Raw genomic sequence first — 22861 nt, 5'->3', positions numbered from 1 at the left:
AACAAAAGCGCTAGTATTGTATACGTCCCGTCAGTTTGCGCGCTGTTTATTCCCACAATGCATCACCAACTCGGCCAACTTTCAGTGTTGATAATTTAACACGTTGCGAGGCAGCAATTCGCGATGGATTCCTCCATAAGCACTTCTTTCAATCGCTATTTCATAACATAGAAAATACCCACGATACAACACGGCGATTTGGAATACCGAGAGATCTCTCACACTAAGGCATACGTGGTAGACTTGAATTTATACAGAGCTGTCTGTCAAGCCACACATTTCGTGTCTAACTGGGAAATGTTTTATCACGTCTATTTGTCCAAGAAACTGGAGTAACACAGGCTGCCTTGATTAGCTGAACTCTTTTTATTTTGAAATAAATTTTTGCCTCCTTCCTTCCCTAGTGACATTTTCTATTGAAAGAATGTGAATGATATACAGATAGGTTTTAAGCCCTGAAATCTCCCAATACGAGAGCTGCAGGCACAGCATGGCTTGAACAAGTTTCCAAATGCGCAGACGAGAAGGGCTCAAGTTAACTCCATAAAAGAGCACCTGTGTTCTTTTTTTCTGGAAAGAGAGGCCTCCACCTCGATTTCGAAATTGACCTGCATGGCGAGCGGTTACCTGTAGAGGCGGAGTATAAATTTCTAGGACTAATTCTGGACTCGAAATGAAACTTTGTGCTGCATATAAAACATCTGAAAAACAAGTGCTTGAAAATGATGAACATCTTACAACTGTTGTGATGCACTACATGGGGTAATGACAAAAATGTCTGTTGAATATGTACAAGAGCCTTGTTCGCACGCCTGTAGACTATGAAGCCATAACGTATCAGTCCGCCTCACCAAGCGTCCTAAAGATGCTGGATCCTGTCCATCATTTAGGCATTCGCCTTGCTACAGGTGCCTTCAGGGCGAGCCTTGTGGAAAGCCTCTATGTGGAATCTGACGAGTGGCCACTTCACTTGCAGATATCATACCTATAACTCGTCCATTTTTGAAAATGAATGCAAACAATGAACACCTTGCACACCCTACCTCAAATGATTTGTCCAGCTCCACCGTCTCTTATAACCGGCCTCGAGGGAGACGACCCTACTCTCTGCGTGTGAGAAGTTAGGTAGAGGATATGGGGCCCCTTTTCTTGAACACAATCCGATGCCTCCCGCAAAGAAGCTTCCACCATGGCAGTGGTGGGCTATCGACTGTGACCTATCTATTGTAGATGTTACTAAACACGCACCAGTCGCACATATCCACACGTATTTTCTTAATTTACAGCACAAATATTGGTACCCTTACTACTTTACAGATGCTGCGAAATCTCGCACTGGTGTGTCCTATGCGGCGATACTTCCATCCCTCTCGACTGCCGGCGTTCCGCACCCTAAGACAAGTAATTTCTCCGTAGAAGCCTATACAGTATATATACAGTCTATGCAGCCTATGCAGAAGCCTATGCAGTATTAAGCGTCGTAAAATCATTGAAAAGCCCAAAGAAACAAAACACCCTGTCATCGTCTCGTTCTACTCACTATTATGTGCCGTTTACGCACTCAAACAGCATGTCTTATTGTGCTGGGTCGCAGGACACCGTGAGATAGAAGGAAATGTCTTGGCAGACAAACTAGCTACATCCCTCCAAGAAAGCCAATCCATCAATTGCAGTCTCTTCATTGGACCATAATTCCCTTCTAACGAGATTATTAGGAGCACACTAGCAGCGCTCGTGCGATAGACAAACAAAAAAATTCCAGCCAGCTAAACATGTGCGACCACTGTCGAAACTGCGAAGCTTATGCCCATCCTTCATCAGGCTATATCGTACTTCTGTGTTCTTGAAGCATTCCAGTAGTTTACTAGCTTCGGCCTCTCTTGCGAGAAATCGCGGTTGGCTCGGCGACGGCATGGCCGTTCTCACGTTAGCTCTCGCTGACGCTCACGTCGGGCTGTTTCTTTATCGGGAGAACGAGAAATGTTCGCCATCTTGAAAGCGGCAACTCCTGAACACTGGTGCTGACACGCTATTTTACGCTCTACTGCGCCTCATCGTCACCCCATCGTGGCGCGTTTCTCGAAGATTCACCCCTCGATATCCTCCGCCCTCGCCTCTCGCAGCACACGCAGCCCTCCTCTTCCTACGGAGCCTCACTCGCCACACTGCGAGGCCAGGCGATTACCGATGCCACAACCCCGCACATGAAAGCCTCGACTAGGGACATCTTCGCTGTCAAAATAAATTGCATGTCATCCAGCCACGTCTTGGCGTCAGGTTACCGGTGTCAAAGTCACGTATACGGACGTAACATTTTGAAGAATCAGAATATGACACATACACACAGTACACACGCACGCCTTTCGTCCGGTGGTGGCCCACCCATGCGTGAGAAATGCGGCGCGCCACCTATTGTACTTCACATCCTCCATGAATGCCATCGTATTTATGCCATCAGAGAAAAGCACTTTCCATCATACCGCCAACATCTCCCACTCCATCCTTCAGTGCCCATACTATCATAGGCAGCGAACATGTTTTACAACGAAAGCTGTTATGAGATCATTTCAGCGGCCGTTTTTGCGCCGTCCGCCACCGCCGCCGCCGCCGGTGTCCACAACCACTATTGCTGGAAATAAAAAAAACTGACATAAAAAAAAATCCAGGATGGAACGAGTTCCAACCTGGGTCCTCGGCGTGGGAGCGCAGTATTCAACCTCTGAGCCATGCCGGTGCTTGGAACTGCGTTGCAAAAAGACCCTATACAGGCTTCATGTCGGCAAGAAACCACATTAACATATGCAAGTAGCAAGGTAGAAGACTACAATAAGCACCAAGCGTCGCACAACGCGAATTCTGTAACCAGTCATCACATAATGCGAATTGCGCAACGAGTGGGTTGTTGAATGCTTCCAAGCCGTTACAAAGGGCTCCGCCATAATTCTTCATGGTCATCAGGCACAGCATCAACAAAGTGCGCATAATGCCTTACATGCGTTTAGCAGGTACCACGGCTCTCCGTAGAATGACGAAAAATGGCATAGCGCCTGCTTCCCTACTTCTCAAAAATTACAATGATTTATATAGCGTAGTGGGTTCCTCGCAAGTGCACTTGTATTGGTTACCAGGAAGCCCATAAGCGCATGATCCATTTCCTAGGGGTCTCAGTAAAGTTCTTCGCCACCCCCCCCCTCTCTCCCACGTCAACGTATGTTCTACAGTATGGAGGGAGAGAGCAATATCGACCGGACTTCACCCAATGCAAATTACATAACTGGTGGGACGTTTAAAGCTTCCAACCCATTCCAAAGGGTTGACCCATAATTCTTTATCGTCATCAGGCGCCGCTTCAACAAAGTGCACATAATGCCTTACAGACGTGTAGCTGGTGCCTCGCTTCCCTGCAGAATGACGAATAATGGCTTAGTAGATGCTTCCCAACTTCACGAAAATTGTGATTTATGGCGCAGTGGGTACCTTGCTAGTGTACTGGTATTAGTAGCCCCAAGTAGAGCACTGCACGGGCCGGATTTTACGGCCCGGGCCCGGCCCGGGCCCGCTTTCTGAAGCCCGAGCCCAGCCCAGACCCGTGGTTCCAAGCGCGGGCCCGGCCCGGGCCTGGGCGTACATGACCGAACCCAGCCCGACCCCGGCCCCGGCCCGGGCCCGGGCGTACTTGACCGTACCCAGCCCGAGCCCGGCCCGGGCCCGGGCGTTCATTACTAAACTAATCCAGGGCGCGCTTGTACATGACCAGACCCGACCCGGGCCCGCTAGAGGATATTAGTTGCTGATGAGGATTATTAATGATGCCGTGCGTTTTGTAGCGGGCGATCGGACGGAAAATCCGGTGTGTACATGCATCGAAATGTTGCTTTGCCTGCGGTGTAGCTCAGCGGTTAATCTGTTTCGCTGTTAAGTCCTAGGACGCGGGTGCGATTCCCGCGGCCACGGCGGCCGCAATTCGATGGTGGCGAAATGCAAGAACACCCGTGTAATACTTATGTTTAGTTGCACGTTAAAGAACTCAAGGTGGTCGAAATTAATCCGGTGCCACTACGGCGTGCCTCGTAATCATATCGTGGTTTTGGCACGTAATACCCAGGAATATAAATGAAATATACCGTATGTGTCAACCTAGAATAAAAGACGAAAATCTTTATTCCTCCCATGGGAACAACCGTGATTTCGCCCATTGTTAGTGCTGCATATATATATATATATATATATATATACACACGTGATCTGGCATGTTTATAAGGAAATCCACCACAATGTACTTGTTACTTTGACAAAGTCTGCTCCAGCAGACGAAACGTTAGTGAAAATATAGTGTCAATCTATATCTATACTGGTGAAAAAAATAGCACTTCAACTGTTTTTCTATTTTTATTGCTAAGCTTTACTAAGAGCCAGCTCTTTGCACGTGTCACTTCAGTTTGGCACAGTATGTCTTAGACCATGCAATGCATAACGTTCGCGTGTGCACGAAGGCCCGACTTACCGAGTCCGGCCCGGCTCGCAGCCTCAAGCCCGGGCCCGACCCAGGCCCGCGGCGTCAAGCCCGGGCCCGTGCCCGGCCCGGGCCCGCACTTTCACGCCCGAGCACAGCCCGGGCACGCCGAAAAACGCTTCGGACGGCCCGGCCCCGTCCGCGGGCCGGGCCGGGCCCGGGCTTTCGGGCCGGCCCGGGCCCGTGCAGTGCTCTAGCCCCAAGAAAGCTTACAACGGGCGCTAGAAACGCCACTCTTCCAGCTTTCGCTGTGACTGTGCTGCGGTTTGAGCGCAGGCCTGCCATTTTTTCAAATGTGATCCACTCCTCCGTTTTCTCAAAGATGTAAGTACATAGTTTAAATGCAATATTTCCAGGCAACCGCAGCACGGCTTCTCAACAGAGACCGCTGCTGCCGTAGTTCTTTCAAAGAAAAGCACTCGCCTTCAGGGCTTTGGACGCAAAGGAGTTGAGGGGGCACTTTAGTAATACTGCATATACAGCAGTATTATTAAAATAAGTGGCAAGCAGTTGTATGACTTGAACTATTGCCTGCGAAAAGGGCCCCGCTGAAATCCTGCGCTGACGTGCTATGCAGTAAAGGCGAGGCAAAGGAAAACTTCGTGCCACCTTGTGGTTGTTCAGTTAGAAAATTGTTTTCTCGCTTAAAACAAAAACTACTCTTTTCAGGCTTCCTCTGCGTCATACCCACAAACCATACTACACAACGACGCAAAAGTCGTATTTTTACTTGGAACGCTACATTGTGAAAATGAAGACGCAACATGGGTCAAAACGCTATTATTCCAAAATTTGTCATAATATTGTGGCAACGTTTGTTGTTCTTTCGATCTCGAATTATTTTTATCACTTACTATAGGAACCTACAAACCCCTAATTGTGAATATATTACTCGCAGAAAAATATCAGATCTTTCTACAAAATGCCAAACATGCAGCATCTTGTAACTTTTCGTCAATGCCAAAAATAATGGAAGTTGAAACAAAAATGAATAAGAAAGAGAATCGCCTTGAAATTAAGAAAAAAAATGTTTCGTAGTAATGGCTCAAACCAGTAAGTTTATATAAATTGTTATGTACGACACAGTTTGATTCCATGACCCAAGTTCGAAGGGCCCCCTAGGCAACACAACTTTTTTGCCCGAAATATAACGCCGCAATAACTACCGTGATATTCACACATACCTGCCCAATTTTTGTCATCATGTTCGGATATGGTGGAAAATTAATCTGTTGCACTTGACATGGAATGGCCCATATATATATATATATATATATATATATATTGTGAATATATTACTCGCTATATATATATATATATATATATATATATATATATATATATATATATATATATATATGAAAGAAAACTAGTCACAGTGAAAAACATAACATTTATTCTGAGCTTTTGGCTGGGGACCGGCCTTTATCAAAGAATGCATTCGTACATGGTGTACGGGTTTAAGTACAGATTTTGTCAATATGTAGATGTAGACACACCATCGTGATTCGTTGGACTATGACATGGGAGGGGCCAGAACAACAACAACATATTCAGCTTCCCCGCCTAACATAAACCGCATCCTCAGAAGGCACCACAACATTCTACTTGAAAGCGACAAGTTACGATGTGTTTTCCCGGAACCTCCCCGCGTTGTCTACAGACGGGCGAAGAACATTAGAGATATTGTAACGTCCTCTAAAGTCAACACTCCTGAATTCACAGGCAGCGGCTCCTGCAACAAGCCTAGGTGCAAACTCTGTCCAATGATGAACAAAGTGTCCACCGTCACAAGTACCGCGTCTTCGTTTTCTTATCAGATAAGAGGCAACTTCAACTGTGACAGCGCGAACATAATCTACCTTCTCGAGTGCACCTTATGCCATGCACAGTACATTGGTCAAACTGAGACTGCGTTCAGGATGAGAATCAATAATCACAGAGCACACGTAAAGGCTCTACCGCACCTTCCTCTATCCAAACATGTTAATAACCTTGACCAGCCCTTCCATACATTTTCCGCGGCGGTACTCCAATCCAATTTCAAAACACATTATGACCGGGAGGCTCTTGAATCATACCTGATCCACAAATTTAACAGTGTCTCTGGTGGCATAAATGAAAGCATAGGCCGACTATCATGCTTGACCTGCAACGAACCAGAAAAATTTGATTCTGCCGGCAACTAGGTGACCGATTCCCAAGAAACTTTTGTACTCGGGATGCAGAATTTGAAGCATCCGTTTACCCTGATGTGCATGCATGTACACATGTGATTACACACGTCGCGCATTGCGCTATTCGAGCCTGGACCCATTTCTTGATAAATACATATGTCATTAAGTTTGGTACTGTGATTACGGGTATTACGTGCGTGCTCGTTCCCCCCTTCCTGCAAGTACGAATGCGGTACCCCACCCCCCTTTTTTTTCTTTCTTTTTTTTTTTCGCTTGAACATCGGTTGTTGGTTCATATGAGTACGTATGTGCATGTGTATGTATATCCGTATGTATCTATATGTGTGTGTGCATGTACGGATATGTACATGTATATGTATATGTTTATCATGTCTCTTGATTGAAAGAAATATGTCATGTGCCCACACAGTGCGCCTAACAGCAGCTGTCCTCAATCTTGTTCACCGGCCAGTCGTATCCTTCTTTTTGAGGGAGGGCTATGGTCATTACCGCGAGCACCTGAAGATGCCCGCGGAGACCGGTCGACTTCAAAAGCCGTACCGAACCCCGTTCTCTAAAAGGCGCATGGATGGGCAAACACTTAACTGCTTTTGACGCGCTTTTTGAAGGTAGCAAGGAAACGCGTGCGGCACGTTTACATCTGGCGTCCGTGAGCGTATTCTCCTTTAGTCCCGTAGTTGATGGGACTCCCCATTTAGCGTGGTAAGTGCGTTCGCATCTTTGTCATTTTTAAATGCGAAGCATTTCTTAGCGAACCTCAGGCACTTTGGCCGTTTCTATCTACGTATCTATCTATCTATCTATCTATCTATCTAGCCGCCTACGTCTCGGCGCTCTCCTGGTCGTCTGCACAACTTGTAATATGCCAAGATTGGCGTAGCAGGGGATCAGTGTATGACGAACACAATTCACTGGTCATGACATGAATAACGCAAAATACCTGTCGCGTACGTCATGAAACCCTTTCTCTCAGTCACGTGGGGCACATACCCGTACACCAGAGTTCATGTTATGCGGGTATGTGCCACAGGTGATACAAAGTCTCAACCAACACAGTAACCGCGAACACACACATTGACACGCAAGGAAAGTGATAATATTAATAATTGTCGGGCTTTTATGTCCCAGAACTACGATATGATTATGAGAGACGCCATAGCGATGGGCTCCGGAAATTTTGACCATTGGGTGTTCTTTAACGTGTACCGAGATCGCACAGTACACGGTCATCTAGCATTTTGCCTCCATTGAAATGCGACCGCCGCGACCGGGATCGAACCTGTGACCTTCGTGTCAGCAGCCGAGCACCGTAACCGCTACACCACCGCGGCGGACGCGAGGAAAGTGAGGAATCTGAAGACAGAACACCCGTGGAAGACGCTCAACTACCATCCACTCGTCCAAGTGGTCCGCAACGTGGACCACGTGGATTACGCAAAAACCTGGGTCAATGCTTTCTACAATAAATCTGCTGAGAGAACTAGGCCTCTCATCATTACCGGTGACTTCAACATTGATTTATCAAGATCCAACAATGATTGGTGCTTATACTGTGTGAAAGACAGCCTGGATGTGGACAGGGCATCAAAAGACCTCGCTGCCACGTCCACGACAGAAGGCATCATAGATCATTTCATCGTAAGAGGCATCCAGGATTTCCACCAGCTTCACAATATATCGCACTTCACTGCACTTAGATTCCTCATAGCCGCGATCACGAACGGATCCGATTAACAAGTCCGGTCCATCTGCTGGTGCTCACTGATCACTGTGATGGTGACCTTGTTCAAGAACTGTCAAGAACCCCTTTACACATACACACGGGGTCGTGAAACGTGCGTGCGTTCTCCGTCATAACGGAAAAGTATAAGCATAACAACTGTAACTGTGACTGTAACGTACGTGCAGTGCGCCTGCGCGTGGCACTCGGCTATGTATATATCTAGGGAAACTATCCTGAATGAAGCTTAGTTGCGAGTAACGCCTCTCCTGTGCATCTGCGTTCTTTCTTTGTCCTGTTCGGATGCGTGCTATCCAGTATTGAAGAATATAAGCTTACCGCGCCTGGTGTTGGTAACACCCATGTTGCTGTTGGCATCGTTACGCAACTGTAAACAACGGGTTATATAATACATATGCTACTCTTGAACATATGAGTGTGCGTATACCACTTCCACATTTCTCTAGCGTCATTCCGTAACGTTTCGCTCAATGTGAAAAATTGCACCACAGTCACCATCCTGCGCATGCTTCGCATCACGTCGATTCCCACGGCAGGTGGGATCTGCCGAATTTTTTTCTTTTTTTTCCCTCCGCCTCTCGTTCCGAACCACACACGTAGGTTCGTTTCGCTGTTTGTTATTTATTTTGTGTATGTTCTGACCCCGCCTATACTCTACTCTTCACAGAGTGCAATGCTGTGTGTGTCATCTTGTATGCGTGTCGCTCTCTCCCTGGGATTTGTTTGCTGTTGTTGTTGTTCTGGCCCCTCCCATGTCATAGTCCAACGAATCACGATGGTGTGTCTACATCTATGTATTGACAAAATCTGTACTTAAACCCGTACACCATGTACGAATGCATTCTTTGATAAAGGCCGGTCCCCGGCTGAAAGCTCAGAATAAATGTTATGTTTTTCACTGTGACTTATGAGCTTATGAGGAAATACAGCGCTATGCGAATATCCAAAATTGTCGTGGTCACTCTTAGTTGAAGGCAGGAAAGGGAGGAAATAATAAATCAGTCAAGTTGTCAGCGGTGACGTATAGTGTGTCAAACAGTTCCTCTCGGCTCATTCGCTAGAGCAAGCAAAGAAGAGAATGGGGAAACGGGAAACAAGCGCCATTTCGGCGGAGTAGAGCAGGTGGCGTAGATGTGGGAGGAGGAAAAAAAAATTGAAATGGCAGAAGACCAACAAAACGCAGAGCGCGGCTTCCGCGGCGCGCTTTTGAAGGTCGTGGGGAGCATTGTTGCTTTGCTTGCGTGGCAGCAATTACTTGCTGCGAGGGGTGCATCCGTGGCAGAGTAAGCCCGATCCCACGCCTTTTACGGTCACTTCCAGAGGGAGAAAAAAAAAAGAGGGGGGGGGGGGTCGGTGTATTTTTGACGCTTACCCGTTGCGTGTGTGCGGGGGCACAGATTGTGCATGCGCACGAGGCCCCTTGCGAACTACACGTTAATCCTCGTGTCTGTGTCGAAGTGGCGGCGTGAGTACAAGAATCCTGCCCTGTTAGCGCGGCTCTCCGAGGCGCCTGTGGTTGAAAAATGTAGTGCGAGTCAGCCTATCCCATTTAAAAAATGAATTAATAAGTTAAGCAAACCGGTTAAAATATAGAAAGAAAGGAAGAAAATGAGAATAAAACGAATAAAACGTTGAAAAATATAATAATGAAAACGCAAAGACAAGATGTGGGAAAGGTATACATTGAATACTGAAGAGTCGGAAAAAAATAAAACATACAAAAGCACATGTGAACGAAATTGCACATAAGTACAGAATATGCAAAGGTTTCCGGTTGGTCCCCTCCCCCAGATACCTGTTCGATACTCCATTTTAGCATACAGCACGAGTTACAACTGTCAGGATTCCTTTTCCCGTCTACTAACTTTTGCATGACCGAAGAAACGAGAGGTTCCCCATGTTTTCATTTATGCCGTGTGTCACTGTTTCAAATTTGTAGATCAGATAGGACTCTCGTTGTATATATATATATATAACCATTACCTACAATACCTACAACCAATACCTACAATTGCACAAAATCACAGAGAGTACGTCCACAAATATGATATTCTGGCAAGAAGAAATATAGACCGACCAGATAGCAGATTTGGAGAATACTAATTCAGCTGAAATTCAACGCTGCATAATACCATCATACTAACGTATTTTTTAACTATATTCTCCTTGACTCCAATTTGATAGCATTTACCTAGGCCACAGGCTCTGCCGGTGAGCGCCGTATATTGTGAAAGGGATAACTGATCCCCACCCGTGTGTACCACGAAGCCACATAACCTTTCCGCCGCCTTGCGGGATGCCGCAGAAATCATCCGCCGCGCCATTTGTTATTGCAACAGCAATAGTATGGACGATTAAGGCACAAAGACATCATTGAAGCGATTGATGGCGCAGCCGAATTCCTGCTCCTCGTTTAATAGCGGAGGCTGACGTAACCTGAGGAGGGTCAGATTTTCACTCAACTGACAACGCCTCTTCCGACCACTGTCATGATAGCTGTACCATTCATGAGATGGCGTTTTATGGGCAGTTGCTTCTCAAAACGGACACACCTATGAAGTGAACCCATTCTGCTAATGTCAGCGAACCGCCATTTAAGAAAACAAATAATAACAAGAAAGGGTGCACCACATCCAACGCGCACAAAAGAAATGCACATACAGTGGATCTTTTTCGTGTCTCCGGCGTTCACATAACATCCTGATGCATGCGATATAACTCCTCCACCCACGTTCTGTAATGGGCTTTGATGTTCTCGGGGCCGACAATTATTTTCGATTGAACCCAGAGGCCTTTCTCACGGAGGCTAGAATGAGAGGCTGTGGAAACGGATTGTGAGTTAGAATACCGGAAGAAGAAAGTGCAGGTGAATTAGGAGGCAGGAAGTGGAAACCCTAACCCCCCACCCCCACAACAACCATAACCACAAACCACCACCATGGTGAGGAAAATACGCAGAGGTTCGTCATGAAAGCTCCGCTTCACCAAATAGGAGAGGCTGCAAAAAGTGTCCAGGCGTACCCGGTACACCGTCATCGCTGTGCTCAATCGCCTAGTTAGTAAAACCACGGCTGCGTTCTGCCTTCCGCTGCTGTAGTGAAGGTTCCGCGCAGGAAGCTACATACTCACTTAGCACTACTGCTGAAAAATCGCTTAAACTTCCGCCACCTCGCAATGAAGAAGCAGCTAATCTCATGTTAACGTTGTCAATAAAAATTCGGCAGATCCCACGCGTTGTGGGAATCGGTTTCATGCGAAGCAGTCAGCAAGCACTTCTATGCTGTACTTTACAATTTTGAGCCAAGCGTTACAAGGTGGATCGACGTGTTTTTGTAAGTCTGGCAGGTCTGTGAACATCGTCCGCTTACCAGGCACGTCGACAACACTGGCGTTTAAAGGGCATTTTATGGTGCGGCGTAACGTCCGCCCTCCCGTTAGAGTACATCCCTATTGCAAAAACCAGCGCCGTTCCAGTACCCCCAGCGTGATACCAGTACGTTTCTTGGCGCTGGACCGCACTGGGAACGCTGGTACACGCTCGAATTCGCTGGGACTCCGGTGAAAGCACTGTGAAAGCGCTGGGTCGCACTGGTAAAGCCACTGGATTTGCCGCTGTGACGCTGGCGCTCACTGGGAAGCGCTGGAGACGCTGGAATTATCACTGGCGTGCGCTGGAACATACTGGAGCCTGCACTGTTCTGCCAGTGCCGCGCGCTGCTTTCAGTATCGTGCGCGGCGGAATGCTTCGGTATCGTTGAATATCGAATGTCTGATTCGATGGTACCGATAGATGCTATCCTAACGGGTCCCAAACATGTGTCACAAATTCTAGCTCTGGCAGAAAAAGACCAGGAGATGCGCACTATTTTCATGGTATACGTGATATAATATATATATGTGAAATCACGGTCACTTTTAATGTTTCCCTGTCGATTGGGGAGAAAAATAAGTTAATAACCCAAAGCAGCCAACATTGATCATCTTGCGGAACACGTACGTAGCAGCAATGAATACACATTTTGTGTATGCCGCTGCCCCGCCACGGTGGTCTAGTGGTTATGGCGCTCGACTGCTGACCCGAAGGTCGCGGGATCGAATCCCGGCCGCGGCGGCTGCATTTTCGATGGAGGCGAAAATGTTTGAGGCCCGTGTACTTAGATTTAGGTGCACGTTAAAGAACCCCAGGTGGTCGAAATTTCCGGAGCCCTCCACTACGGCGTCTCTCATAATCATATCGTGGTTTTGGGACGTTAAACCCCAGATATTATTATTGCATGCCGCTCATATATATATATATATATATATATATATATATATATATATATCAGTTTTGCATCCGTGATGTGTGGCGGTAATGACTTCATATTGTAATGTTTATAAGTCTGGAGGCGTTGGTCTGAACATACAGAGCAAATCGTTACATCGCCGTGCAGTTGGCAAGAAGTAAATGAGCGCTGGCTTCGCGACCTCTCCCAACGGAGACCAGAAAAACAGCCGTCGTTCGATATCGCCACACCGGAAACGCATCTCGGGCAATTCTTGCACTTCCACTTACTTCAGCTATACGTTAGATAACAGTTAAAAAGCTTTCGAGGCTAAAATGCAGAAACTTCAACCATCGCAACTCATCTGCGCCGAGATCGTTCCTACCCAGTGCGGCTCCCAGCGAGTGTTAGGCCTAGCGTACCGGCCGAGTCCGTCTACATGCCACCGGCGCTTCTTGGTTTAAGCACACATAATTCCAACGTGTAAGAATTACTGTAAAGTATAGTCTGGACATCCGTTAACCTAAATTAACTATTTTTTCTTGTGTACGGTGTCCGCACAAGGAGCGATGACCATCGATGCGACGCGCTTTCAGCAACAAACGCAGGCTCACCGAAAGCAGCCGGCCGCACTCGCCGGTACTTCTCTGACTCATACGTCAGAACACATACCTGTCAACCGGTACGCGTTAGTGAGCTAACACACCGGCATCTTTTTTCAACTAATTGTATTTGTTTTTGCGGAGCGGTTTTATAGTTGTAGGTATCGGTAGAACTGCAAGTCAGAATACAGAAACGCCCGCCCCACAGTAATATCGTCGCTCGCGCGAGAAAACTACTCAGTATGAATTCATGTAGGCGCGTGTTTATCGAACGAGTCATCATAAAGCTTCTGTACATGTTCATCATTAGCAAGGGCGAGAAACGGTTATTAAAAATCGGCAGTAACAGCCGTCAAACTGTACGCTGTTCCTCGATCCATTTGATATTTTTCGGAGTTAAAACGGGAATTCTTAAAGAAACCTAGCGCTCTTCCCATTTTCGGCATTTCATTCGTTGCCGGCCATCGTTTGTTTGTGTCTAATAAAGAAGCAAGCGTGATTTGGAAAGGAAGATCGCGTCTTCCTTGAATACGCGACACCGAAATGTGAAACGAAACGCTGTCTTACTGTATTGACTAGCCCTTTTACAGCGACGTTGACGTGTTCCGGCGTGGCGCAGTGGTAGAGTACCCGCTTGGAGATTCAGAGGTGGGGAGTTCGAATCCTCCTGGTGGAGCATTTTTTTTTTTTTTTTGTCATACGGCTTTTTTTTTCTTTTTTTATTGCACTGATGCTTTCTATATGATTTTCTTTACTGATATATTTATGCAGGGAACGTAGGGACCGCCGTTTTAACGCTGCAGAGCCGTTTTGCGCTTGAGTACCCAGCGCCTCCCAGTGAAACGCCGCTCCAGCGGCCCAGTATCCAGCGCGACGCTGGGCCCATAATCAGGCATGGCACTGGACGCTGGTACCCAGTGGCGCTGGGTTTTGCAATAGGGATACGTCAGTATTATCGAAACGAAATGCCCTTTCTGGTTCAATCACGTGAATATCATACGTAACTTTTTTTGATGCATTCCTCCGGGGTCCAGCAATATTCAATATAGCTTGCCAAATTATTGGAATACAAATGTAATGTTCATTAGACTGCAATAAAAGTGGATCCAACACTAGAACCATAGACGTTAATCTGATATGACGCATATATCGTAGGAGTAAATATGTAGTGTTTATTGCTTCTTGTAAATTTAGATAGACAGCACCACAACCACAATTAACGTTGCACCGACGTTATGCCTACATAGGCTGTTCTTACAAAACAGTTTATAGACCTGGCGTGGCTGTGTGACAGAATACCCGATTCCCACGCAGAATGCTTGAGATCGATTCCTGCTGGGATCCTAACTTTTATTCTTTCCAAGAAAGTTTCATGAAATGATGTGGCAAGGGCTGCACTCTTCTGCTTTCTGGTTTTCTCTTTCCAGGCAGCAGTTACCAACTGTGACACGCGCCATCGCTGGACATGACGTCAACACTAACCCCTTGAAAGCACCTTTGACAAAGATAGGTCCTCCTATCGAAACGTCGGTCAGCCTGTCTGAGGCATATTCTTCTGTTCGTTCAATCTATCCCCCAAAAAATTATGTGCCTTACAATCTGGCGCCACACAAAAGGCTTGCAAAAAAGAACAACAATAAGCAGGGTAATTACGTTGGCAGTGAATATATTTGGGATCATGGTTGAAAAACGATATAGCCGGAAGCCAAGAAATAAAATGAAATATTTCAAAAGATTTATAATTCAGTTGCTGGGAGGCACGTATCAAATGGTGCACGCTTGAAGGAGCAATGTGAAGTTGACCCACTTAAGATGAGAGAAAAGCACTTTGCAGGGGTCTCTCATTTGCTCCGTTTGACTATTTAGTCGCTGGCGTGTTGTAAAGAAAGTTGTATAGTACAGCTCTAGGCTGTACTATACAACTTTCTATACAAGAAAAAAACGGAATAAAGCAGAAGCACCAGTTCAAATAGCTGCCCAAGAAGTGTATGGACTTAAAGAGACGTCTAGACGAAAACCGGCCACTACAGAAAAGCTGTACTTTGTCTTCCGGAGGAATACTTTTGCAGTCCCTGAAAAGCGAAGTAGAGCCGTGTGTTCTCTGTGCCTGCACAAAGAAACGTGCTATATTCGTTCACTAAGTTAGTTTCGTGGTCAAGCCAAAAAGCCTTGGTGCCAAATTCATGGCTTGGTAATGGCAACGTGAAAGCATCGAGGCGTGAAATCAACAAAGGCTAATCAGTGAACTGACTAGAAGACGAATTTTTTAACCTCTTGTCTCTCTCCTTTTTTATTTATTTCTTTCTAATAGACTGAGCTTTTCTATCTAGTTAAAATAAATAAATTTCTCTTTCCCGCTTGACAAACTGTTTCATTGCTTTTAGTTCCTCAGAAAACAGCTACGAAACACTTCAAAAAGCTATTCAGCTAGAGGGATACCAAAGGTTCTTAACTATTATCTGCAAGTCATCCGCGGAAACAAAAATAAAAACGATGAACGACCCGAATATTCTCGCCTATTTCGTGGCGACTCTGGAACACAACGCATATGCGAAAGTATAATTGCCTCTGCTAGTATTTTGTTTCACATGTATGTGATGTCAAATAGCGAGCATTTTAATTATCATTTGCTTATGCACTCACGATAGGAAGAGCGGAAAAGGGGTGTTCCTCGAAAATATTTCCGCATGTCTTCCTATTTTTCACACTTGGTTTATATAAAATGCCATGGAAAAGCAGCATTTTAAAGTGGCTAAGATTATGGTGATATCCATTGACTGATTGGTTGGATGAAAACTAGCGTTACCAAAAGCAGAACATGTTATAAACGGTACAGTATGTTTTAAGGTGGTGGAGCATTTAGCATTATATGAGACTTCTTTAACGCACTCACAAAGGCAAAAAACGACTTCCGCCCTCATACCGAGCAATATTGGCAATCCGAATAATTTCAGGCGCACGGAACGCAGGAAATGAGTCAGTCGCTGAACATTTCCCTAAGTCGAGCTATATCATTAAGACTGATTGCAAATACACGGGACAAAGCAAATATGAAGCCACATTTAAGTGCGCTTCAATTTTTCTATTGAAGAAATGTTCAGAAGAGTGTTCAGATTAGTGCCAAATGTAATTTTAAATGAAATATGCTTGAAAGTATCTGCATTCCTTCACTTTTTTAAGTCAAGCAAAATAGGCAGGTCGCCTGGTGTTGTTTAGTTTTTGCGTCAGGAGGAAGAGTAGAGATAGAGAGAGAACGGTAGAGGAAAGACAGGGAGGTTAACCAGGAATATACTCCGGTTGGCTACCCTGCACTGGGGAAGGGGGTGCGAAAGAATGAAAGAGAAGAAGGGAGTCAGAAACAGCACTACAAAATGCCTGTCAAAAAGCATTGTGTGAGGCCGGTCATAACTTTTCTTTCAGTCCGGTTTGCCCAAGAAACCACAGCAACGCCCTCATAGCCGCTCGCGCTGAAGACCGGATGGGCCAGTGCCCCATGATTTCGCCCTCTGTGAGAGGCCGGTTCTCTAGCTAGCCCAATGCGGCTGAGGGGGCTGCTCTTTGGCTGTGGAAACGGGTGTATTCGCAGAGAAGGTGCTCGATGGTTTCGCTGCACCGCAGAGTTCACACAGTGGGCTATCAGCCATTCCAATGGTGAATGAATATTCATTCGAGAATGCCACTCCAAGCCAAATACGGACGAGCAGGGTAGAATCATGCCGTGACCGGTCGGATGGCACCTGTAATTGAAGATCTGGGTCTAAGGCATATGGCGAAGGAAACGTATGTGATTCTCTCCGAGGTGTTGCTACTAAATGTAGCAACTTATCAATTCACATGAACTTAGAAAGTTAGGAAAAAAATATACGCTCGAACGAGTCGAAATTCTAATCAGCAACACATTGCCGCGAAGCAAAGAAAACAAAAAAAAAACAATAAAGCAAGTAGCTTTTTATTGCCGTAGTTTACGTAGCCGTTTGAAACGTTGGCGCACCTTTTTTTTTTCTCGCGAAACTGTGACACATAAGAAAAGCTAATATATATGTCCGCCGAAGCAGGAAGTTTTATTGGGTCTTCGTTTTCTACATGTCCAATTTCGGTAAGAGAATGCATGCTTTTAGGTAAGGCGCGAAATAATGGTTAATCACATGTGAGCCTAATTAGATTTAACTGTCATGCGTTCCGTCAAAATACTACAAGGGAGCAATGGGAGGCACTTCTGTCTAGCTGGACCCTCGACAACCACCTCAAGCAGATTCAGACAGCGGAGAAGATGGTAAGAGGGAGAGGAGCCCAGGACTATAGGCCTCGACGATTAGCGATTTCCCTTTCTGCAGCCACACACAAAACTCTGACGATTATTTCATTAGGGATGCGCTTTTAAGTGCAAAGCATTTATTAGTGAACCCTAGGCACGTTGAGCGTTTCTAACTACGTATCAATCAATCAATCAATCAATCAATCAATCAAACAATCAGCCTATCTATCTATCTATCTATCTAGCCTTAACTTGGCGTAGACCTAAATTGGCATGGAAGGGTAGAAGGATTTGATGAATGACTATCTGGTCATGACATAACGTGAAAATCCTGCCGCGTACGTCGCCAAACCCTTCCCTTCAGACACTTCGGCACATACCCGTTTAAGACGGGCCGCGGTGTACGGGTCTGCGCCACAGGTGATTGGCAGTTTATATCGACCCAGATGCGAGAGCATTAGGAAAAACCGACATCGGCAGCTTTCAGCCGGTGAATGCAAATAATCAAAATTAGGATCCCAGCAGGAATCGAACCCAAGAATTCTGCGTGCTATTCAGGTATTCTACCACAGAACCACGCCAGGTCTAGAAACTGCTTTGGAAAAACACCCTATGCAAGCGTACGTCGGTGCAATGTCAATTGTGGTTGTGGAGCTGACTATCTAATTTTATATCGAAGCAAATAACTATACATACGTACTTCTACGATACTGGCATGGTGTCAAGTTAAAGTCAGTGGTTCCACGTGCTTGCTCCTCTTTTCTAGCAGTCTAATAAACTTTACATTTGTATTACTATGATTCGGCAAGCTAAATTCAAGCGTCGCTCGACCCCGGATAAATACGCTAACTAAAGTTACGTATGATATTCACATCATCGCAACGTAAAGTCCACTTCGTTTCGATAATACTGACTAATGTGCTCTACATGAATACTGACGTTACGTCACACCATATATTACCCTTTAAACGGCAGTCTTTCCGATATGCCTGTTAAGCCCACGATGTGCAGACAACTGCTACACTTACAAAAATACGTCGATGCATCTCGTAACGCTTGGCTCAAAGCCCAAAAATTCAGCATAGAACTACTCGATGACTGCTTCCCATGGTACCGCATCCCACAAGCGTGGAATCTGCCTAATTTTTTTCTTTCGCTCTCTGTAAAAATTCTCCGTTCAATAAAAATTCCTGTCAAGCCTGTAACATGTCACGTGAACAACGTGAGTAGCACTGGTCGCCATGAAACTTGCGGCAGCAAAACATCCACGCGGCTTCGGCGAGCCTGTAGCGCATGCCATATCGCTTACACGTCGGAGTTAAAGGACTAAGTCAGACAAACACATAACCACAATTACCGACCGGCGCACAACTGAAATGCACTACAGAGAAGGAAGCTTGCTGACTGCACTGCCCATTTATGAGCCGTTGCGACCACGGCATGTATTCCATGAGCTCGCAGGACGGAGTGGTCAGCAGTTAAATGCGTCCCACCGGTCACCGCTGAAATCCCACTCCGCTGGTGCTGCATTGCTAAGAGGCGATATCTGCCCTGCGTCTTCTGCTTCACCAGCTTTTTACTCCTCCCTCATCTTTGTTGCTCTCATTTCAGGTATGTGCCTGGTATGCTCGTATCCTGCGCCACGCCGCATTAGCCGTGAGGTCGAGCGGATCACGAAACACATGGGAGAAAGCACTCCCGCCGACGGAATGTAACTGCTTCTGTTCAAATCACTTTCTCCTGGCCTTGCGTGTAATCTACACGTTTCTCCACACAACTGTTTCCCCTGGCTGGTCTCTCTCGCTCTCTTTCTCTCTCCATCTTTCTAATTCTCTCTTTCCTCCTATGAACCCTTTCGGGCATTTATCTGCAGTGCACATTTGGCGGGTGGCGTTCTAGGAAACGACCACTCCACAGCGTTTCCGTATGTCGATGATGTTCATCTACAGGGTAGGAATCTGTGCTCGTGAAAGGCTTTGCGCTCGCAGACGTGCCGAATTGTGTGTTTGCGCATTTCTGGCTTTTTTTGTATTTATCTAGTTAATGCGTCGCGTGCTGTTCTGTAATGGGATACGTAGCTAGCTCTGTAGAGAATAAAAGAGTACCATCGTTACTTCATTTCTCAGAAAAAGGATGTTGCAGAAATAATGATGACTTGTTCAACAATTTGTTAGGCTATTTCATATCATACCGATATCTGAATTTTGATTGTGTAGGGAAACGCCTTCGGTCGGCGAATAACCTTTTAATAAACAAAGATCAGTTCTTTGAATGCGAGTTTTCTCAAAAGGTTGACCAATATTTCAAGCTTAATGTAAAGAACGAGTAACTTTTAGATGTTCTTGAAAAAAGTGGTCAAATAATTTTTATTCAGGCAGCAAAGCAATCACCGATAAAAAAGCAATATTAAATTGATGTATGTATCGAAACAGTTCAATTTTTTTAACAGCATGGTCGAACACAACAGTTGCGCCGTATGATAGCAAATTAGATCAGTCGCTCTTTGGTCGCCTGGAAAACGCTAAAGCAATAGAAACGGTACTAATGATAAGTAAACATCGCGAATATGGACCAGCAACATGCGCCGTTCGAAAAGTAGCTTAAAAGGGATAATTTGTTTCTTCGTTCAACGTACTTACGTTACAGATATCGCACGTATATCATGCCCATATAATAATGTTTTACGCACCTACACATGGACATTTCACCTCGTAGTTGGAAATTCGATTCAAAAGGAATAAACATCAAATATCAGCAGAATAAGCTAATTCCGACGGCTCCAATTTTAAAAAACGCGAGTGAAATAGCCCCAAACTCTTGCTCTACCCAGAGAACATGGATGCGCGCAAACTTTCTCTGATCCTGCGGATAATGCTTCAACAGTGATGAGCCTTGACAACAATGGCAACAACGACCACGATGGCAGGGCAAGAAATGGCCGTTACGGTGATTTAGGTTTCAGACTTCATCGAGTAACGTATATGAAAGAAAAAAAATATTTCTGGTCTAGGATCCTCACTGCTCGGCAGAAGTCTATGCTAAACACTATGTGTTATAATTTATCCTCATCTCTCGGGCCACAAACACGCTCAAAGTTTTCTAAAAGAAAAGGAAGCAACTGTCTTTGTTCAGGTTAGCGGAGGCTGAACGAAAAACTTGGAGGACGCTTGCGCTTCGCTTTCAAGAGTAGAACGCGATAGCGTAAACTGGCCGTGTTCGTATCGTCTTCCCAATCGCTAGCCTGGCTTTGTTTCTCGGTGGACGTCTAGGCCGTGCCGCAATGAAAGCCAAAGTGCGGACGCCATCCGGCTTCATGCATTCAGCATGACAAAACACGGCGGCGCGATGCCGCCGTGCTTTGTTATTTGCCTCTACCTGGAATTTTGGCTCACGGACAACGCTGATGTTTTGCTCACAACCAGACAATGCCGCTGACACCAACACCGAAATTTCTGTCTGCGAACCGAGCTCTTTAACGCTATCGCGTTAATGCGCGATGCCGTACGTTCATGCTTACAAGTAGATCTGTGCGCCTACGCCGCGTGTCTTGCCATCGCCGCTCTGCGCCGCCACTGAAGTCCCAAGAGTGATCACGACGCCACCACAGCCGCGCAATAATGGCCGCGTGCCGTCGTTTGTCTTTTCTTTTGATCCGAACAGGGAACCTGAACATATTATACATCACTTTTCCGGAGGTTGCCAATCTTTCTCTCCCCCAGAAGTTTCAGGAGTGTTGCATGGCCTGAACGATGTGACGTCCTTCAGCATTAAAGGGCCGCGTCCAAACTCGCTGAACAATATATTTTTGGAAACTTGGACCCACAACACTAGGCATGCATAAATAAAATAAAGAAAAATATATATATCTCTGAGTTTGTACACTTTGTTCCTATCAATTTTACTCGTCCATGTTGATTGACAAATGTAGAAGTAAAGAAAACGAATAAGGCGCCGGATTATTTCATTAGGACAAAATATGCAACAGAGCATCGGAGAGATGGTCGGAAAAGCCGAGAGGCACATGTATGACTTTTTAGTTATCGAAAGAAGTTCTGATGTTACAAATCAGTGTAATTGATGGTTTAAAGTGCCCAGAGCATGTGGTAAGGGCCTCTAATTTACGTGTGAATTGCCTGTTGAAAAACAGTTGCAACTTCTTGATTTATCTATTTTTTTTTCTACGGGGAATCACGGTCAATGGAAATTCCCCTAGAGCAGATAAGCATTTACCGGCGTTTTCATCGGAACACACGAAAGTGGCGAAAGGTGGCATTAGTGCTGCATGTGTTCAGTCTTCTCTCTTTAAATAATGTCACCACAAGATGCAACAAAGTTTCACACACGACTGCAAGAACAAGGATGCCCCATGGGTTATCACGAGAGCTTGTGAAAAAGTAGCAAGAACAGGCGAAGGGCGAAGCATGTAGGGAAGGGTGTTTCAGCTCCACTAACGTGAAAGCTGTGGAGGGGCGAAGCATGCAGTGTGCGCCAGGGCTCCAGGCTACCCCAGGTCGCCTCGTCCAGAGGAGGTAAGGCGAGCGGACGCCGCGTCTCCCACTGCTCCTATCACTAACAATCCAGAGTATCAACGAATTGTAGCCGAGAACAAACTCCTTCGCGAGAGTCTGGCTGAGATTAAGAAAGAGTTGGCGTCCCTCAAAGCTCACCAGAGACAAACCCCACAGAAACAACTTCGCCACCCGGTTGGCCACGTTTCGTGCCAAAATGAAATGTCTTCAGGGTCACCGGAATGTATCCTCCCACAAATTATCCAGCAACTCGAAAGCATGCAGGCTTTTCAGCAGCACTTGTATTCCGAATTTCAGAATCTTAAAGCTTATGTCGACGAATCTGTATCGAAGGCTAAAAGTATCTCAAGGAAGTGCACGAATGATAGCCCGAGTTCGCCGGCAAGCCGGCGACCGAAACAGGCGGACGGCGCGGACATCGCCACTATCCATCATGGCGAATCCACCGCGTAATATACGCACACACGTAAACCACCTAGAGATCTGGCATTGGAACTGCCGCACCTTTCATAAACGTGCGGCAGCTCTACTGCAGTTCATACAGACAACACCAGTTAAACCAGACATTATTTGTCTGCAGGAAACAGGCGCCAAGCCAGTCACGCTACGGGGTTATTATAGCTTTTCCAGTACGGACTTCCCAAAAATCGCGACGCTGGTGGCTAAGGATATCTCATCGAATGTACATTACATATCAGGATGTCAAACTTCACACCAAGTTATTGAGATTTACGCACGCAAGCGCAGCAAGCCCAGCA

Source organism: Rhipicephalus sanguineus, chromosome 3 (genome assembly GCF_013339695.2).
Source record: "Rhipicephalus sanguineus isolate Rsan-2018 chromosome 3, BIME_Rsan_1.4, whole genome shotgun sequence".
Taxonomy (NCBI): Eukaryota; Metazoa; Arthropoda; class Arachnida; order Ixodida; family Ixodidae; genus Rhipicephalus; species Rhipicephalus sanguineus.
The sequence above is the reverse complement of the archived record's forward strand: the minus strand, read 5'-3'. Positions refer to the sequence as shown.